At 46.8% G+C, this 20,386-nt stretch overlaps 1 protein-coding gene across 3 annotated transcripts in view; it reads left to right on the forward strand.

Moving 5' to 3' along the window:
* Window positions 1–20,386, forward strand: part of TRERF1 (transcriptional regulating factor 1) — a 2,539,264-nt gene that overhangs the window by 941,552 nt on the left and 1,577,326 nt on the right. The gene's annotated exons all lie outside the window — the stretch shown is intronic.

Below are 20,386 nucleotides of genomic sequence, written 5' to 3' on the forward strand. Positions count from 1 at the left end.
TGCTTTTCGTCCCTTATGATCTGCATTTCCCTATTCAGCCTTCTCATCCCAGCATTGCTAGATGTGTGGGAATTGTAGGAAGTTCTTGGTGTCTTGTGTATGTAGTATTGGAAGCAGTTACCAGTAGGTTTTATGGATGGTAGAAGCGAATCAGCACAATATGCCATCAAGGCATGGGAAATGGAAGGGGTATCCCTAGAAGGGAAAGAGGGATACCATGTCTCATCTGATGATGTATAACCCCTATGAGGGCCGCCTCCCCCATGTGATCCTCCCTTATATAGCCGCCCCCAGGCTCTGGATAAGGTAGCGGCTGCCAGCCCTTGGCCGCATGGGGAGATGTGTCCCCAGGAGGAGTGATGACATCATCAGATTCATCACATCCTCTTTTCAGTACTCCTCTCAAAACCCATTCTGTTTTCTTCCACCAAAGTTGCTAACTCTCTCTACACGCCTGCCACAACCTCATCAAAACATCGACATGTCTTGCCTGAGGAGGGCGTGGGCTGATTTGGTCTGCATACCACTCCCTCCAGATTTGTCTCCCAGTGAGGATCTGTACCTCTTTTGATAAATTAATGGGGACTTGAGATTGCCTCTATTTACTGGGCTTACCTGGGCTACCTTAATCGATGGAAGGATGAACCAAGCCTTCAAAGGGCTGGTCCACCATCATGGTTTTCATTGGTGTCTTTGATGTGATTTACATGGAGCCTGGGGATACGAGGATCGTGGCTTCATTTTGTACCTTATCTGAATACATTAGCAAATGTGGGGAAGCTATATACTATCTCCTTTTTCTCTAGCGTCAGGTTTGATCAGCAAGCGTTGCCACACTCAGTCCTTCATGGGCTTTCTCCACACCGCGGACACTGACAGATTCAGGAACAAGCACAGATTAACGAAACAAGTTGCACAAGGATTGTTGAGGTCCTATGCAGGATAATGTGTTCTCCTGGTTTGTATGCTATGGGTTTTAGAAACTTTTCCGATAGGCAACCTTTTCAATGGACAGTGCCTTTTGTTGATGGTCTATGAACTTGAAGACATTTCTGCTATTGGGAAACCCAGACTGTTGTTTAGGGTGTATTATGCTACTTATCACGAAATCTCTGTGTCTGCTTGAGAGCCATACCCCAGCTAAGACTGCACCTGTCCGGTTGTGAGGGCGCCTGCAGCAGTGCACTGTACTGGAGTGCAGTCTTGCTTCACTGCTCTGCCCGCTCCTCCTGCACGAAACTACCGGTTTCTACATTGCTTGACAACGTGAAAGGCCACACCTCCTGCCTCACTGTCATCCTGCTTCCTGCTTATTACATCCGTCCCAGCCGAAGTCGGGCAAAGTCAGCCTCTGCTGTCTGTGGAAGCCCTGCCTGCCTAAGATCCATACTCAATCTAAGACTGCTCATGTCTGGTTGTGAGGGTGTCTGCAGCTGCGCACTGTACTACAGACCTGCTTTGCCCGCTCCTCCGGCATGAAAACACTGGCATCTGCCTTGCTTGGCAACGCACAAGGCCACACCTCCTGCCTCACGCTCATCCCGCTTCCTGCGTATTACATCTGCCCCAGGCGAAGACTGGGCAAAGTCGGGCAAAGTCAGCCCCTGCTGTCTGCGTGGTCAGTGGATGCTTGAGAGCCATACTCCATCTAAGACTGCACCTGTCCTGATGTGAGGGTGTCTGCAGCGGCACACTGTACTGGAGTATAGCCCGGCTTCTCTGCTTTACCCACTCCTCCTGCACGAAAACACCAGCGTCTACGTTGCTTGGCAACACGCAAGGCCACACCTCCTGCCACACTCTCATCCCGCTTCCTGCATATTACATCCGCCCCAGGCAAAGCCTGCGCAAAGTCGGGCAAAGTCAGCCCCTGCTGTCTGCAGCTGTCCGAGGATGTGACACGGCCTGCGGCAACCCCACCAGTCGTTAGGTGCCTTTTTGATTCTCCAACTTGCCCGGCAATGTCTTCTCGACCTGACTTCTGCATCCCAGCACAACCATTTGTCCAAGTTCCTTTGTTCAACGTTCTATTTCTATTCCACTATGATGCCGGTAACATATTTCACGCTCACCTCTGTTTTCATCAGTATGCCTCCAGATTGCACTCCTTTCACTTCTGGGCCTACCTTTACTCTTAACTATGACAACCTTATTTACCCCCCACGTTCCACAAGTGCTGCAGTCATTGACCTTGGACTATGGAACGCAAGATCAGTCTGCAATAAATCTTCTGCCGTACTGGACCTTTTCCTAAGACTTAATTTGCACTTTCTCTGTATTACAGAGACATGGATTCCCCCATACAATACCACAGTTGCTGCCTCTGACCACCTCACAGACTTGTTTTTGCCATGTTCTTCGTCCCATTGCTCAAGGAGGGGGTTTTGGCATTCTCTATCAATGTTCTTTTTCACTCATTTATTCATCTTTGGTCCTCCCTACTTACTCTTCATTTGAATTTACTTACAATATCTTTTCAAAACCGTATCCTATTTCTTTTCTTCTTATCTACCGACCACTTGGCCCGTTGGATCCTTTTGTGATAATATTGATCATCTTCTTTCTTATATTCTCCCTACCTCCACCCCTTTAATACTGTTGGCTGACTTCAATCTCCACCTTTTGTCGACACACTCCACTTTCCCTCTTCTTTCAATTCTTGACTCTCATTTCGTCCACCCTCTCTTTACTCCTCCATCCCATATTTCCAGTTCCTGCCTTGATCTTATCTTTATTTCGTCCTTTTCGGGTTCCTCTGTGTCTTCTCTCCCACTTTCTTCCTCATCACTATCGTCTTTCTGTATCACTGTTTCCTCAATTTCCTTTGTGTTCCTCAGCTTTCTCTCCCACGTCATTATTTTATTGGCGTGACTTACTTAACTTTAACTCCTTACCTCTTTACCTCCACTTGTACCTCCTTCCTTCCTCCCCACTCCTTTCTCATCCCTAACACCTGAAGAGGCTGCTTCATCCATCGCCTCGTCTCTTCCTCTCTTAACTCACTCTACCCCTTATCACCTTTCCATATCACTTGCAAACCTTCTCGACCATGGCTCTCGGCTCATCTCTGCTCCATGCGCTGTTTCCTCTGTCGTCTTGAAAGACGCTGGCTTAAGATCAAATCTATGACGGATCATTCCTCATACTTTTCTTATCATGCTCTCTATGATGACTGTTTATTTTCTGCTAAACGTCTCTACTTTTCTGATCTCTTACACACTCAGTCTGGCCACCCTAGGCATCTTTTTCAAATTCTTTGTCGACTTCTGTCTTCTCCTACTTTCGATTATTCTGCTAATTCTACTTTGTCAGCCTCTGACTTTGCCCAATTTTTCTCCTCCAAGGTAGCTTCTATTCGCAATGATATTGAAGCTTTCAGTCGTGACTTCTTTTACCCATTTCCCCACCTCCATTTCTTGTTTTCAACCTATGTCTAATGCTGATACTTCTCTTCTATTGTCCAAAGTTAACCCTACTGCCTCGCCTACTGACCCAATCCCTTCTGCACTCATTCTTAAAGTTTACCCACCATTAGTGCCTTACCTTACTTCCTTCTTCAATATCTGTCTCTCAACCTCCATTTTCCCCACGTCTTTAAACATGCTTCCATCATCCCAATTTTAAAGTTTAATGAAACCTACCGCTGACCCACTGATTGTTTCAAATTTACGTTCCTTTTCCTTACTACCCTATCTCTGTAAATTACTTGAATGGTTGCTTTATTCTCAAGTCTCTACCTTTGTCTCCAACTCTTCTATTCTCCCACAATAACGATCTGGCTTTCGCCCTCTTCACTCCACAGCTACACCATTATCAGAGCCAATAGGACATCAGGTAAAGGCGGTGGAGTGGCCTTCATTGCCAAAACCCACCTTGCCCTCAGAGCTATTCCCTCCTCCAGCCTCCCCACCGCAGAGCTCCTGTCAGTGAAACTCACTGTCTCCCCCACCCAAACTATACTCTTGCACCTCATTTATAGACCACCCAGCCCCTCTCTCACTTTTGAGGACGACATCCTAAATCTCCTCTCCTCCCACACCAAACTGGGATCCCAAACTATCCTTCTCGGAGACCTGAATCTTGGACTCCACGACCCTAAAGATCACCTAGATTCAGCAGTGGACCACGCTATTTCTAGTTTGGGATTTACACACAAAATCACATCACCCACACACGCCAAAGGCAGAACCCTGGATTGGGTGTCTGACCTTAACTGCTCTGTCTCCATTACCCAAAACGAACCTGTAGCCTGGTCAGACCACCACCTCATACTCTTCTCCATCCCTGGACCATCCCTTCCTAAAGCTACACTAGCACCTAGTGTTAGGGAGAATTCTCTGGTTAGGCTGAATTTCCCTACCTAGTGAGTCCCCCAGCAGCTTTGCTGGATTTCTGGGGTTTAATTTTTTTCTCCTGCCAAGAGTGAGACTCTTTTACCCTCACTCTTGGACATGTTGAAGTGTGTTTTCTTGGTTAAACCTTGTGTTGAATGGGCTATGGGGTCTTTTACTCCATAGGGCCTCATGTATTTTTGTGATATGGGTCACACAGCACCCTCTGTGCCGTGACCCAGGGGTGTCCTAGGGACTCCCCAACATAGACTCCATACCCTGGGACTGACTACTGTCTCCCAGGGCATGTAAAGTCACCAAAGACTTTGCTAGTCTTGAATCCTGAACAGAACCAGTACAAACCATCATATTGTGGACGTACTGGCTGGGGCAATTCGATTGCCCCAGGGTCTGTTAGTCGAGGGGGCACGTCTCCGTCCCCCCTGATCGAGTTTTGGCTGGTGGCAGTGGAAACTACTTTTTATATTCGACCGCGAATATTTCCCTATGGGATTTCCCATTGTTTTAGGCTAACACATTTAATTATTTATTTACGGTAGCCTTAAACATACCGCCGGTTTATATATTTATTTTTATAACTCCGGTTGGGACTTTTTGCCAAAACTTGATTCTAAAATGGCGTTGGTGTTCGCCTCTGTAACTCTGACCCAAAGTGGAGCCCTTTGTTCCACTTTTGGCGGGCTTCTCCACAGAAGCCCTCCAAAGTGGTGCCACTCTGTCTGGGGTACTTAGGAGGGGTGGAGGGGGATTTAGGCACCCTGGACTGAGTTACCTTGGTAACTCAAGTCGCACTCCGTCCTGATTGGCCCAAGTGGTGAGCCGCCCGGCTCACCACTTAGCATGTTTGAGTGACAGCTAGGCTGGGTGAATGGGGGCTTGCTGCATAAAAGCAGGGCTTTGGGGACTGGGACTTCAGAAGTCGCCACAGGACCAAGAATCCGACGAGGGAAGAGCTGAGCCGACCTGCTTCGACGACACCACCCGGTGGAGCCCTGCTGAACCGTCTCACCACTTTTTTCCCGACGACCGAGGAGAACTCTTAACGGAGTGGCTCCTTCCCTTGACTGGTGGGGACAACCAGTTTTCGCCTTCTTTCCGTCCTTTTGAGGTATCTCGTGGCCGCCTTGCCTGTGCCAAGCACCCCGGCATCCGGAATACCACACTTTACCCCCATACCGCGAAAGTCGGTACCAACCCTTGAACCGGAGGACTCCGCGGCTGGTTTCTTCCCGGGCAGTGCTACGACCTTTCTCTTCTGCTCTTCAGCGAGATATTCTTCTCCCCTGACCGACGTCGAGCCTTGCTGTCGCTGCCTGGAACAACTGCCCCCGCTGGAGGATCCTTTCCGCTTAAGGTACTGTGTTCCGCCTGGCTTCCCTTGCTACCGACTGTACGGGGTAGATTTAGTCCCCGGCTTTCGAACCTGGGAGTGCCTGGGACACTTTGGCTAAACTTTCTGAGCCACTCTAAACTCTTTTTGACTCTTTGCAAGACTTTGAATCTCTAACTAACAGTGTGATCTTGGGCACATTTTCGCTCCGGCTACTCTAAGAGTGGGCCCTGCCTAGTGACTTTTGCTCACCTGTGACTTTATTCTTCGTTAAGCCTATTGCAAGTGTTCTGGACCTTAGAGTGGTGTGTCTAACCTATTTCTGCTTTTTCTCTCCCTTTCTTGGAAACTACTAGAGTGTCATCTAACGTTAAGCACTCACCTCTGTTTTAATTAAGTGGTGTTAACCTAGAGTTGTCTAGATAGGAGAAAGGATTGAATTTACTTTCAGTATAACTGTGTTGAAGTGCTTTTACTATATTTTTGCTAGAGTGTTTTTAACTTATGTGTATTTTAAATAAATAACTATATACTTTTGAAACCAAGCTCTGGTCAGTGTTTGCTTGTGCTATTGTGTTTTGGTACATATTGTGTATACTTTACATACTGCCTAACTCTTCTTGAGAGAAGTCTGACTGCTCAGCCACAGCTACCAGGTAAATCTGGGTGGTACAGACTGCTACCAAAGGGGTTTACTGCTCTACCTGTAGTCTTAAATCTTTTGCAGTGTTCCCCAAGGGAACTGCACAGGTTTCTGCCTAACACTGGTGTACAGCGGTGGGATTTGTATTGAGTATACATTTTATTGTGCTTTAGATACCTTAGTGCAACTAACCACAAAGCTTAGCACTGAAAAAGTAAAACCTCTAACATGTCAGTTATAGAAAGCTATAGTCAAGAGTCCCTTGCAGCCAAAACTGCTGATTGTTTAAGAGTGCTCTGTAAACATAAGGATCTCCTGACTAAGGGCAAGAAAATGGAGCTGATTGAAAGATTGTTAGCTAACCAAAGTCTGGGTGATGGTTCAGAGGAGCCTACCACTCCAGCAACTGTAGATGACAGTATTGAAGTTAACATGGAGCAAAATGTTGATGTTTCTGAGGAAGAGTCAGAAGAGGAGGGTGAGGCTGTTGTAACTGTCCCCCCTAGGCCTCTGCCTGCTCTACCTGCTGTGCCTACTGGACCTTTACCAGGTCCCACATTTAGTCCTCAGTACTTTGAACTGGAGAAAATGAAGCTAGAATTGGAGTATAAGAAACTTAATGCTCAAACTGACAAAGAACTAAGGCTAAGGGAAATGGAGCTCAAGTATGACTTAGAAATGAAGAAATTATCTGTTGAGAATGTTTCTCTCTCTGGCTCCTCTAGAAGTTCCAGTCCTAAAAGACCCCGGATGCCTAAAGAATTGGTTGGTATGTATGAGCCTAAGTTGGATGTGTTGGATTGGTTGTCTCTGTTTGAATATAATCATGGGCTCCAGAACATCACAGGAAATGACTTACTCACCTGGTTGTTCTCTAGGCTTCCCCCTGTTGCAACTGATGTGGTAATGGAGATGGGGGAGGAGGATAGGAAGGACTATGAATGTGTGAAACTAGCTTTGATAGCTAGGTTTGGGAAGACCCCTTCCCAGTATCTTAAGAGGTTTAGGAGCCTCAAAAAGCATGATGGTACCCCTTGGGCTACCTGGGTGAGTGAATGTTTGAAAAACTTAGAGGGATGGATTAAGGGTTACAAGGTGAACACTTATGAGGGGATGAGAAATCTCTTTATGTTGGAGTCAATTTATGATGCCTGCTCTCCTGAGCTCAGACAGCACTTGGCTGATTCACAGGAATTGGATCCTAGGAAGCTAGCTAAGGCTGCTGACTTGTGGGTTGCCAACAGGGCCACTCACAAGGATTCTGGGGTAACTCAGAAGAAGGATGGGGAGAAACAGCCTAAAAAGGACCCCAAAGAGAATTCTAATACCTCCCATACCCAAGAGGGCCACAAACAACCAAATAACCAGGGTAAGCCCCAGGGTAAACCGAATCAGGCTAGTGTACCTTCTGGCCACAAGCCAGAAGGAGGTCAGAGCAAGCCACCCTTCCAGAGAGCATTTGGACAATGCTATGTCTGTCAGGGTACTGACCATATCAAAGGAGATCCCAAGTGCAAGGGTAAACCTGCAGGGATCAGCACAGTCTCCTTAGCCTTCACTCCTGAGGATGAAGTACAGATGGCTAGTGCCCACTTTGAACTCTTTGCTGAAGAACCCTTGGGTCTTCAAGCAACTGTAAACTTAGAGCCTATGGGTCTGGTTAGTCCCCAGAATAGGGTTGTGTATAACTCCCTACCTGTTAACTCTAAGGTGTATTATGTGGACAGTGTTCTTGTCAATGGCCAGGATACTCCTGCCAGGAGAGACACTGGGGCCAGCAGAACAGTAGTGGATGAAAGCTTCTTTCAACCTGAGGATGTGGCCAAAGCACCCAAAGGTCCCACTAAAATGTCTGGAGGCCCTGTCCAAATGGTTCCTATTCTACCAGCCCTCATTCAGTGTAACAACATGACAGTGAGGATCCCTGTCAGTGTTCAGACTGAGGTACCTGGGAAGGTCCTGTTGGGGAATGACCTAAGAACTCTAGGAGTAGTGTCACATACCCCCAGGCCTCCCAGTATGGAGAAGCAGAACTTAACCAAATTGGCTAGACAGGCTACCTTGAAGGACCCTTCTAAGCCTGTGGGACCCTCTACTGAGAACCCCACTACAAGCCCTGGTGTTAGTAAGTTGACCTCTAATCCAGGCACATTTCAGGATAGTATGCTAGGAACATGGGAGCCCCAACCAAGCTCCACCCTTGTTCCCCTAGTTTCCGAGTCTCTGACCCCCCCTGCTTCTGAGGAAGAGGTGGATAGACCAACTAGGCCCCTATCTGGACCTGAGAGAACTGGTAATTCTCAGTGCTGGTGGAAAACCAGAAAAGAAAAGTCTAAGGCCAAAAACCTTCAGACTGTTGGACCTTCTACTGAAGACCCCAACTCAAATCCTAATATTAGGGGGGAAACTCCTAAAATAGGTAAGGGTAGATCTAAGAGGAAGGGGAAGCAGGTACATTGCCTAACCCCAACCCCTCCAACCAAGAGGCCTAAGACCCAACCTGCTCCCACAAGAGAGGTGGTGAGGAACCTTGGAGGCCCCTCTAGATCTAAGGGAATCCTTTATAAGGACCCCTTCAAAAAGCCTAACATAGGTTCAGAAGTTGTACCAACTTCTGAGGGACTGGTCAACCAGATCCCCTATAACAAAAAGACTGATGTTCCTCAAAGGGTCTGTAGGTCCGTTAGCTTGCAAAAGAAAACCTTTGAGTTCTCCATTAAACATAGGTCAAGGTGTCACCATCAAAATGCTGATGGACTCTCTAGGATGTATATCATCGACTAGAGGTATGAGGTTCATCCAGGAGTGGATTAAATCCTCCTGTCCCTTAGTCTGGGGGGGGCGAGTGTTAGGGAGAATTCTCTGGTTAGGCTGAATTTCCCTACCTAGTGAGTCCCCCAGCAGCTTTGCTGGATTTCTGGGGTTTAATTTTTTTCTCCTGCCAAGAGTGAGACTCTTTTACCCTCACTCTTGGACATGTTGAAGTGTGTTTTCTTGGTTAAACCTTGTGTTGAATGGGCTATGGGGTCTTTTACTCCATAGGGCCTCATGTATTTTTGTGATATGGGTCACACAGCACCCTCTGTGCCGTGACCCAGGGGTGTCCTAGGGACTCCCCAACATAGACTCCATACCCTGGGACTGACTACTGTCTCCCAGGGCATGTAAAGTCACCAAAGACTTTGCTAGTCTTGAATCCTGAACAGAACCAGTACAAACCATCATATTGTGGACGTACTGGCTGGGGCAATTCGATTGCCCCAGGGTCTGTTAGTCGAGGGGGCACGTCTCCGTCCCCCCTGATCGAGTTTTGGCTGGTGGCAGTGGAAACTACTTTTTATATTCGACCGCGAATATTTCCCTATGGGATTTCCCATTGTTTTAGGCTAACACATTTAATTATTTATTTACGGTAGCCTTAAACATACCGCCGGTTTATATATTTATTTTTATAACTCCGGTTGGGACTTTTTGCCAAAACTTGATTCTAAAATGGCGTTGGTGTTCGCCTCTGTAACTCTGACCCAAAGTGGAGCCCTTTGTTCCACTTTTGGCGGGCTTCTCCACAGAAGCCCTCCAAAGTGGTGCCACTCTGTCTGGGGTACTTAGGAGGGGTGGAGGGGGATTTAGGCACCCTGGACTGAGTTACCTTGGTAACTCAAGTCGCACTCCGTCCTGATTGGCCCAAGTGGTGAGCCGCCCGGCTCACCACTTAGCATGTTTGAGTGACAGCTAGGCTGGGTGAATGGGGGCTTGCTGCATAAAAGCAGGGCTTTGGGGACTGGGACTTCAGAAGTCGCCACAGGACCAAGAATCCGACGAGGGAAGAGCTGAGCCGACCTGCTTCGACGACACCACCCGGTGGAGCCCTGCTGAACCGTCTCACCACTTTTTTCCCGACGACCGAGGAGAACTCTTAACGGAGTGGCTCCTTCCCTTGACTGGTGGGGACAACCAGTTTTCGCCTTCTTTCCGTCCTTTTGAGGTATCTCGTGGCCGCCTTGCCTGTGCCAAGCACCCCGGCATCCGGAATACCACACTTTACCCCCATACCGCGAAAGTCGGTACCAACCCTTGAACCGGAGGACTCCGCGGCTGGTTTCTTCCCGGGCAGTGCTACGACCTTTCTCTTCTGCTCTTCAGCGAGATATTCTTCTCCCCTGACCGACGTCGAGCCTTGCTGTCGCTGCCTGGAACAACTGCCCCCGCTGGAGGATCCTTTCCGCTTAAGGTACTGTGTTCCGCCTGGCTTCCCTTGCTACCGACTGTACGGGGTAGATTTAGTCCCCGGCTTTCGAACCTGGGAGTGCCTGGGACACTTTGGCTAAACTTTCTGAGCCACTCTAAACTCTTTTTGACTCTTTGCAAGACTTTGAATCTCTAACTAACAGTGTGATCTTGGGCACATTTTCGCTCCGGCTACTCTAAGAGTGGGCCCTGCCTAGTGACTTTTGCTCACCTGTGACTTTATTCTTCGTTAAGCCTATTGCAAGTGTTCTGGACCTTAGAGTGGTGTGTCTAACCTATTTCTGCTTTTTCTCTCCCTTTCTTGGAAACTACTAGAGTGTCATCTAACGTTAAGCACTCACCTCTGTTTTAATTAAGTGGTGTTAACCTAGAGTTGTCTAGATAGGAGAAAGGATTGAATTTACTTTCAGTATAACTGTGTTGAAGTGCTTTTACTATATTTTTGCTAGAGTGTTTTTAACTTATGTGTATTTTAAATAAATAACTATATACTTTTGAAACCAAGCTCTGGTCAGTGTTTGCTTGTGCTATTGTGTTTTGGTACATATTGTGTATACTTTACATACTGCCTAACTCTTCTTGAGAGAAGTCTGACTGCTCAGCCACAGCTACCAGGTAAATCTGGGTGGTACAGACTGCTACCAAAGGGGTTTACTGCTCTACCTGTAGTCTTAAATCTTTTGCAGTGTTCCCCAAGGGAACTGCACAGGTTTCTGCCTAACACCTACATCACTCTCCAGAAACTGTCGCAATATCACCATTGATAGCCTCCAACCCCTCATCTGCGATATCCTCAATGAGGCCAAATTTAGCAAGCTTGACCCTTCTAACTTGGTAGACCTCTTCAACAATACTCTTAAGTCGGCACTAGACTCCGCTGCCCCTCTAAACCTCAGGAAGGCCAAACCCCTGTCCCACCTTAATAAATGGTTCACCGCAGAATTAAAAAGCCTCAGAAACATCAAAAGATCTTCCGAATCAACATGGCGTAAATCTCCTACCACCTATAACAAAACCGCATTTAGCACAGCCTCAACTATCTACAAAGCAGCCATCCTCTCTGCTAAAAAAGAAACCTTTAACTCCGGAATCCTCAACGCCAAATCCTGCACCGAGGAACTCTTCAGCATCCTAAAAGAGCTTGAATCCCCTGCACCTCCCACACAAGACTGCATCAAAAATGCAGATTGGTGCACAAAATTCCAGAAAGCCCTTGCAGAGAAATTCACCCTACTCCAAAGTTAAATTAAAGTAAAAAAAGCAAGCCTTCCCTGTTCTAGTGTTATGGGGGAGGTCTTCAGGGATTTCTACCAGGAACTGTATACCACAAAGAACCCTAGTGGGACAGATCAAGACGCATTCCTTGAAAGCTGGAGGAGGAGATAAGTGAAGAAGAAGTGCGGTTAGCAATCAAGGGGCTCAGGGTGAATAAGGCGCCGGGGCACCTCTGCCTTTTATAAAACGTATGCGAGGGAACTGATCCCCTTCCTGACAAAACTGTATAACTCTTTCAGGGAGGAAGGGAATTTAACCCCTTTTATGAATGAGGCTAAGGTCCTGGTTTTCCACAAGGCGGGGAATGATCAGGCACTTCCCGGGTCGTATCGCCCAATAGCCCTGATAAATTTAGATTCCAAAATCTATACAAAAATCCTCGCCGCCAGGCTGTCCCCACTCCTTCCAGACTTAATTAATGAAGATCAGTCGGGTTTTGTCCCTGGTAGACAAACCCATGATAATTTGAGGCGTATAACTCATCTGGTGGAGAAAATAGGAGTCACGCAGATCCCCGCACTACTACTTGCAGTAGATGCCGAAAAGGCATTTGACCGGGTGGGATGGTCCTTCATATTTAGAACTTTAGTGCGGATAGGCGTTAGGGAGAAATATATAAGTATGATTAGAGCGAACCATAACTCTCCCTCAGTAAGAATAGCCATAAATGGTGAGGTCACGGGTAAAGTGCAGCTGACCAGGGGTACCAAACAAGGGTGTCCTCTCTCGTCCCTTCTTTTCGCTATCTTCCTGGAATCTCTTTTAATTACGATAAGGGAGTCACCCGCGATACAGGGGATCGAAATGGGAGGAAGGCGGCATAAGGTGGTGGCGTATGCGGATGATCTATTGGTAGCCATCACTGATCCGACTAGTACTCTCCCGGAGGTCATACGGGAAATAGAGGGCTTTTGGGCGATTTCAGGGTTGAAGATGAATAGGAATAAGTCCGAAATTCTTCAGTTGGCGGGGAGAGAGAGGAAATTAAGAGAAGGGCAGACTCCCTCGGGTTTAAGGTGGCACGGGAAGGGATCAGATACCTTGGCATTACCCTGACGGCCAGAGTAGACCAGTTATATGGGGGGAATTACCCGGCTCTCATGGGGGAAATCAAGCGCGAACTGGAGACGTGGAGCCCGCTGGTGATCTCATGGTGGGGAAGAATCTCGGCGGTGCAGATGACCTTACTCTCTTAACTATTGTATCTGTTTCAGGCTATTTCGATTAGGGTCCCCAGGTCCTTCTTAAGGGCCCTTTCTAAGGCAATATCATCATTTGTCTGGAGGCGGAAGGCCCGAAGGGTAGCGAGGGCAGTTTTATCAGCGCCAAACCAAGAAGGAGGTATGGCATTGCCGCACTTTCTTAGGTATTACCAAGCAGCGTAATTGTGGACCCTGAAAGAATGTTTTGAGGGGGAGTATCAGAAAGTGTGGGCCGAACAGGACAGGGTGGTGGCGAGAACCTGAATGAGGGAACTGCGATGGATGGGGAAATAGACCAGGCACCCCAATTTATGCATCAGTGAAGTTATGAGGGCCCCGTTGGATGTATGGGATGATCTAGCACGGACTGGTACCCTTACAGGGATACCGGGTCCATTCACACCAATGTTTGGGAACCCTGAATTCCCTCCGGGACAGGAAAAAGGGGCGTATGGGAGCTGGGAAAAGGCGGGGTGTATGAAAATCGGGGAAATGTACAAGGATCAAGAAATTAGGTCGTTTGAGACATGTAAAAGTAGCTTAAACCTAAAGGAGTCCGATAGATATAAGTATGAACAACTGAGGCATTGGCTTACCATCCCGCATATTAAGCAGGCAGCAACAAGGACCCTCACCCCATTTGGAAAGTTTGTTATCTCCAACCCGGGAACCAAGAAATTGGTGTCAACACTATATAAATTCATTAACGTGCAAGGGGAATCGGTCAGGTGGAGCTACATGGTTAAGTGGGAGCACACGCTGGGGGAGCCTATTAGTAAACAACAGTGGGAGGAACTTTGGTGTGGTATCCCAAGATTGACTCGCTCGGCCCAAATGTGGATAAAGGTGATGATCCAGTGGCACCTGACTCCAGAGAGGCTGAACACGATGTTTCCAAATACACCCATATACTGTTGGAGAGACTGTGGCGGGGAGGGAACTTGGAGGCATATTTGGTGGGATTGCAAAGGAATTCGGGGCTTCTGGACAGAGGTAAAAACACAAATGCAGGGGATGTTCCCTAACATCCCGCAGATGGGGGAGAAGGTGTTGTTGTGCGGGCTCAGGGACTCAGCTGCAAAGAAGCTCACTAGCGCACAGTGGAGAAGTTTTATGGGACTGCTAATAGCGGCTTGGGCGGCGATAGCCCAGAGTTGGAAGCAACGGGATCCCCCTCTAATATTTGGATGGCTACAGAAGGTTTGGTCACTGATAACGATGGAAAAACTATCACACAACTTGCGAGGCACAGGGGGAACCTTTATGAAAGAATGGGGGAACGTGCTAGAATACCTACAATCGGACTATATGGTGCAGTGGTGCCCACACAAAATTAGATCTTGGCCATCTTCGCGTCATGAACTCAGCTTGTCTAAAGCCTATCTTCGGGAGGATGGGGGGGAGGTGGGTAGTTGGGGAGGAATTTCTTGTTATGGTTGTATATGAAATCAATCAAATTTACCATGAAAAAAAGCAAACCTTACCATCGATCCTCACACTGCCACTGACCTACGGATAAACCATCAAACCTGCACTGCCTTCTCCTTCTCGCAAGTGACTCCAATGGAAGTTGAAGACATCATAAAGAGTCTAAAATCCTCCCACTGCCAAGGAGATATATGCCCAGCACCCATCATTAAAGAGAAAACCTAGCCCCGTTCATCACCTCCTTGATAAACTCCTCATTCTCATCCAACCAGGTACCCAACAAACTCAAGGAAGCTTGGGTTATGCCGCTACTAAAAAACCTAACCTCGACCCTAATGTCCCTACTAACTACAGGCCCATTACCACTGTCCCATTCCTACTAAAAATTCTGGATCGGTGACCTACCTACAAATCCAGAAGCACCTAGAGGAAAATGAACTCCTCGGACTCAGACAATCTGTGTTCAGACCCAGACATTGAACCGAGACAGCTCTGCTAGATCTTAAGATGCAAATGGACAAGGCGAAGGATTATGGCAAGCTAGCAGTCCTCATACTTCGAGACCTTTCCGCTGCATTCAACCTCGTCAACCATCAAATTCTTACCAAGCACCTTAAAACAGCGGCAGCATTTTCCACCAATGCTTCCAACTGGATTAAATCCTTCCTCTCAAACCGGACTACAAGAGTCTTCTCCCTTTCTGCTTCAGCTGATCCCACTCCGATACTGTGCGGCGTCCCTCAGGGTTACTGTGTGTCGCCCACATTATACAACATTTTTACAAAGTGACTCTTTGACCGTTTGGACAAGCTGGGTGTCGGCTACACCAACTATGCAGGTGACACTCAAGTCCTCATCTGTCAATCTTATACACAATAATGGGGGAAGGTGAGTCAACACTCTCCCCCGAACCACGGAAGCAGAATGAAAGTCGACCCTCCCACCGTGGTTGGCACAGGTACCTGATATACAAAAAACAGGACACCACGTGGCAGCCAGTGGGGGGAAGAGGGTTAGGGAGAGGTTGTGGACAAGGAGGGGAAGGTTAGGAACACCGGGTAGAGGATATGGGAGTACCTAGGTTGGATGGGACCGGGGAAGTAACAGGGAAAAACCCTACTTTGTCTAGTACCTTGTAAATAACATATACCATGTACTTATAATAACACCAATAGCACACCTTGGTACATGCACCTATTTCACCCTATTACATGGATAACATACATAGCAAGCAAGATGAAACATAGTTTAGTTTAGTTTATTATTTGATATTGCGCTCCAAACCCAGGGTTAGCCGGGCGCAGCAGTTACAAGAATACTTGAGCTTAGGTTACATACAAAGGATGCATACAGACGATACATTACAAGTGTTATTAACAATTTAACAAGCAGGTATAAAGGGTACAGGATGAGAGGGGCTCCTATACAAAGAGGAAGTCAGATCTGGGATCAGAAGTATCAGGGTAATTATTTACAGTGGTTAATCAGTGGTTAATCCGGGCCAAGAGAATTAGTTGTTAGTTGTCATTAGACCAGAGCCAATTTTTCACGTGACGTCTAAAACTCGAGTATGGTAGATAAGCTCTCAGTGCAGAGGGAAGGGCGTTCCAGGCACAGGCAGCTTTGACAGGGAAACTGGCTCTGCCCGTTTTTGTTAGTCTGAATTTGGGAATTTCGAGTAAGAGGTGGTTGGAGGCTCTAGTGTGGTATGTGAAAGATTTTCTGGTTAGTCTAGACGAAATGTATGGAGGTGCGGTATTGTTCAGTCCTTTGTGGGTGAGGGATAGTGTTTTGAGGAGAACTCTGTCGCTAATTTTTAACCAGTGATGATCTTTCCTAATGTTGGATATGTGTGCTCTGCGGGGTATGTCCAAAGATGCTCTAAGAGCATTATTTTGTAGTGTTTGCATTTTGTTTCTGATAGTTTTGCTGGCGCCCGTATAGAGGGCGTTACAGTAGTCTAATTTAGACATTACTAGGGCGTTGGCTAGTGTGATGCAGTTAATTTGGAGAGGTAAGGTCTGCAAGCCCTTATTAATTTGCAGGTGTAGGCCGTGGAGGATGTGAGGGAGTTAGTTTGTTTTTTGAGAGATAGTGTGGCATCAAGGTAGAAACCTAGAGTTTTTACCTCAGTTGCCACTTTAATTATACTGCCATCTATGTTGAAGGCATGATAATTGGGGCTAAGATTTTTAAGGTTGGAGTCGGAACCCAGGATCAGTATCTCTGTTTTATCGTCATTCAGGCAGAGACCGTGTGTGGCCATCCATGCCTGAATGAAGGGGTAAATCTTATTTACTAGTGCTGTGTCTTCGACAAAGTTGCCATATAGTGGTATGAGGATCTGTGTATCGTCCGCATAGTTAGTGTAGGTTATTCGCCAGTCTGTCGAGTTTGTCGAAGAGTGGCTGAGTGAAGATATTGTACATTGTGGGGGAGACACATGAACCTTGTTGGACACCACAGGTGATATGTATTGGATCTGCAGAAGCTGAAGGGGAAAACACTCCCATCGTCCGGTTGGCTAGGAAGGATTGTACCCAAGCTATAGCTTCACTTTAAAAATAGGCTGCTGACACTAGGTGGTTGCATAACACTGCGTGGTCCACCAGGTCAAAGGCCGCCGATAAGTCAAGGAGGAGGAGCATATCTTTTTACCTTCATCCTTCAACTCGTCGATTTGTGTCTTAAGGTCAATTAGGGCCGTTTCAGTACCATGTAGTGGTCTGAATCCAGATTGGTGCGATCCTAGTAGTTGGTTCGTCGCTAGATAATTTTGTATCTGGAGGTAGGCTACTCTGTCGATAATTTTAAGGAGAAATGGTACCATGGTGATGGGCCTGTAATTAGTAGGGATGGCTGGGTCAAGGGTCTGTTTTCTAAGGAGGGGCAGTCCCCAAGATTCTTTAAGGTTTGTGGGTACAGTGCTAGTTCTAAAGGATGCGTTAATTAACTTAGCTATGAAGGGTGCTAAGTCTCTGGCTGCATCCTTAATGACTTGTGCAGGGCAGCTGTCGCCTTGACAATTGGAGGGTTTCAGGGAGGAGATCACCTTTTCAGTTTTCAATATGGATATGTTGGAAAATCTGAATGGTTTGCGATTGATTTGGGTGACTGTTCTAGGAGTTTCAGGCAAGTGGGTAGTCTGAGTTTACAGTGGCGCTCAAGGAAGCTTTTTTCTTAGCAATTTTGGATTGAAGAGTTGTGATTTTGTTTGATAAGGCATTCTGGATACTAGTGCATATGGGATTGTCCCCACTATGATAGACATAACACATGGCCCACTGGGCAAGCTTGAGCAACACTTACAAACATGGAACATGAATGATCATGGACATGAAACACAGCAACTATGCCTTTTTGACACACCCTGCTCATGGTTCTTTCCCACAATAACCTAGTTACACGCACTGGTTACTCAAGGGAAAAAATGTGGCCTCTCAAGAGTGAGAGTGTGAAAATGCACAGAAGCACTACTAGTCCGTAACCACATTAGAGGGAGCTTTTTCTCTCTGGGTGTGTTTACTTGCAAACACCAATATGCTGAGCTCACGTGGACTTCATATACAGGTATCAAACACCCTGCCCCATATTAGCAATGTCAATTCACATGAATTATAACCATTGTGCTAAGCGCATAACTTTACTGTTCAAAGGAGCCCCTCCCGCCCTTATCTTAAGTCCGGGAAGCTCACAAGCGTTCCCGGACGTAGTCTTGTGTAGACCGTAGCAGCCGCAAGCGGCACCTCCTACTACCACTGCAAATTCAAGCCTGCCCGCTCATAAAATTACAGGATCCATGCGCGGGCGTCTCCCTCGTTCCTCCGACATGACTCCGTCCCAAAAAGCAAAATAAGCCACATCTGCCGTGCGCCGTTGGCTCTTAATAAACTGTTGCCAATCAGTGTCAGCTGGCCACATGCGCGCAAGGCAATGAGCTACACAGTTTTCCCAAGGACTGCTGGGAAGTGTAGTTTTTTTCCAAGTATTTGCAGGATCTAGCCTTTTCTGAGTCCACGACACATTCCCCTCCTACTCCACCCCATATTCCTGACATCATCCCCCTTTCTGGCTGTTATGACCACGACTCAAAACTGTTAAATAACATCTATAGCGGAATCCAAGCATGGATGGCCACCAACGATCTTTGCCTCAATGACGACAAGACGAGTTAATGATCGTTGGTACACAGGCACGCCTGAACAAACTCGACACCAGATACACTTCTTTCGTCATTGACGGCAACATGATTAAAGTCTCCAAAGCGATAAAAACACTGGGGGTCTAACTCGACTCAACCCTTTCTCTTAAAAGACAGGTCAGTAGTGCTGCATCCGCCATGGCTTATACTAACAAATTGATCTACAGTTGTAATTTGTATCTCTCCACAAGCAGTTGTCTAATGCTAGCTAGAGCTCTCGCTCTATCTAAACTTGATTACTGTAATACACTATTCCTTGGTACTTCTGAACAAAATCTAAATAGGCTCCAGGTTCTCCAAAATAATTCACTAAGAGCGGCACTCAGTCTCCCCAGATCCTGCCACATATCCACTCACAGAAATAGCACCAACTGGCTGCCCATCCGTGATAGAATCACACTACGCACCCTGGCCATCACGCACAAATGCCTCACAAATTCAGCCCGAGATATTTGGCAGGCAAAATCTGTATACACAAGCCTACACGTACCACCAGATCTTCTCTCCACCATAGTCTGGTGGTACCAAGGTTCAATCTCACAATCGCTGGAGGAGCTAGTTTCCCGGTCCAAACTGACAAATGTTGGAATTCCATCCCCATCCCTCTCAAACAGGAACCTTCCTTCGTCTCCTTCTAAGCCAGCATAAAAATCTGGCTCTCCACTCACCACTAAGTTACTGCTATCTCGTTGTTGGTCAGGGGTCAGGGAATATGTATGATATTGATTCAATGTATATAACCATTTCTCTTGTTATCCTTGGCTTCCTCGGACCCATATGTAACCAGCGTCCTACGTATTTATTGTCTTCTCGCCTGATTGTATCTCTCTGCCTGGTCATGTATGTAACTCTGAGTTTCTCAAGCGCCCAGCTACCTCAGGATTTGGTGCGCGATATAAATATTAAACAAATATAAATACAGAAACTGCTCTGTTTTGTATTCACTTATTGCTGCACGGTATTCTAAACACTCCTCTCTTCTCATCCTTTTGGAGCTATCTGCTGCATTGAACACTGTCGACCATTCTTTTCTACTGGCATCTCTTTCTTCTTTTGGTTTCGCAGGCTGAGTTCTTTCCTGGTTTCAATCTTATCTATCGCAAAGAACGTTTTTGGTTTCCTGGGCTGGCAAGTCATCTAAATCCTTCTTGCTTGCCCACGGTGTTTCGCAAGGGTCCGTCTTGGGCCCTTTTCTGTTCTCTTTACACTTCCCCTCTTGCTGCTGTTACTTCTTCCTTTGGGTTATCACATATCTTTTATGATGATGACACTCATCTTTTCTCTTCTTTTCTTCTTTCTCTTCTAAAATTAACCACTCTCCTTCTGCCTGTCTTCTGGCTATCAAATCTCACTATCTTACACTTAATGCTCGGAAAACTGAAGTTCTCTTTACCCCCGCTAATACTCTTTCCCCCACTCTCCCCGCCCTTTATCTCTTTTCCTCCATCCCAGCTTCCAATCTCATCTACGGGCCGAAATCTTGGACTTCATCTTGACTCGAGTCTTTCTTTCTCTCATCACATTTCTCTAACTTTGCGCGCTTGTCACTTTTACTTACACAATATTCGCAAAGCTTGTCCATGTCTCACTTTTCAAACCTCTAAACTGCTGCTTTCCTGTTTGATCTTTTCACAACTCTTTTAATGTTCCTCTGCCCTTTTTGGGCTTATTGTTTCCGCCTTGCCCTCCAGAATCAGTATTTAACTC

This window comes from Ambystoma mexicanum, chromosome 4q, assembly GCF_040938575.1.
Source record: "Ambystoma mexicanum isolate Mex_15411 chromosome 4q, UKY_AmexF1_1, whole genome shotgun sequence".
Classification (NCBI taxonomy): Eukaryota; Metazoa; Chordata; class Amphibia; order Caudata; family Ambystomatidae; genus Ambystoma; species Ambystoma mexicanum.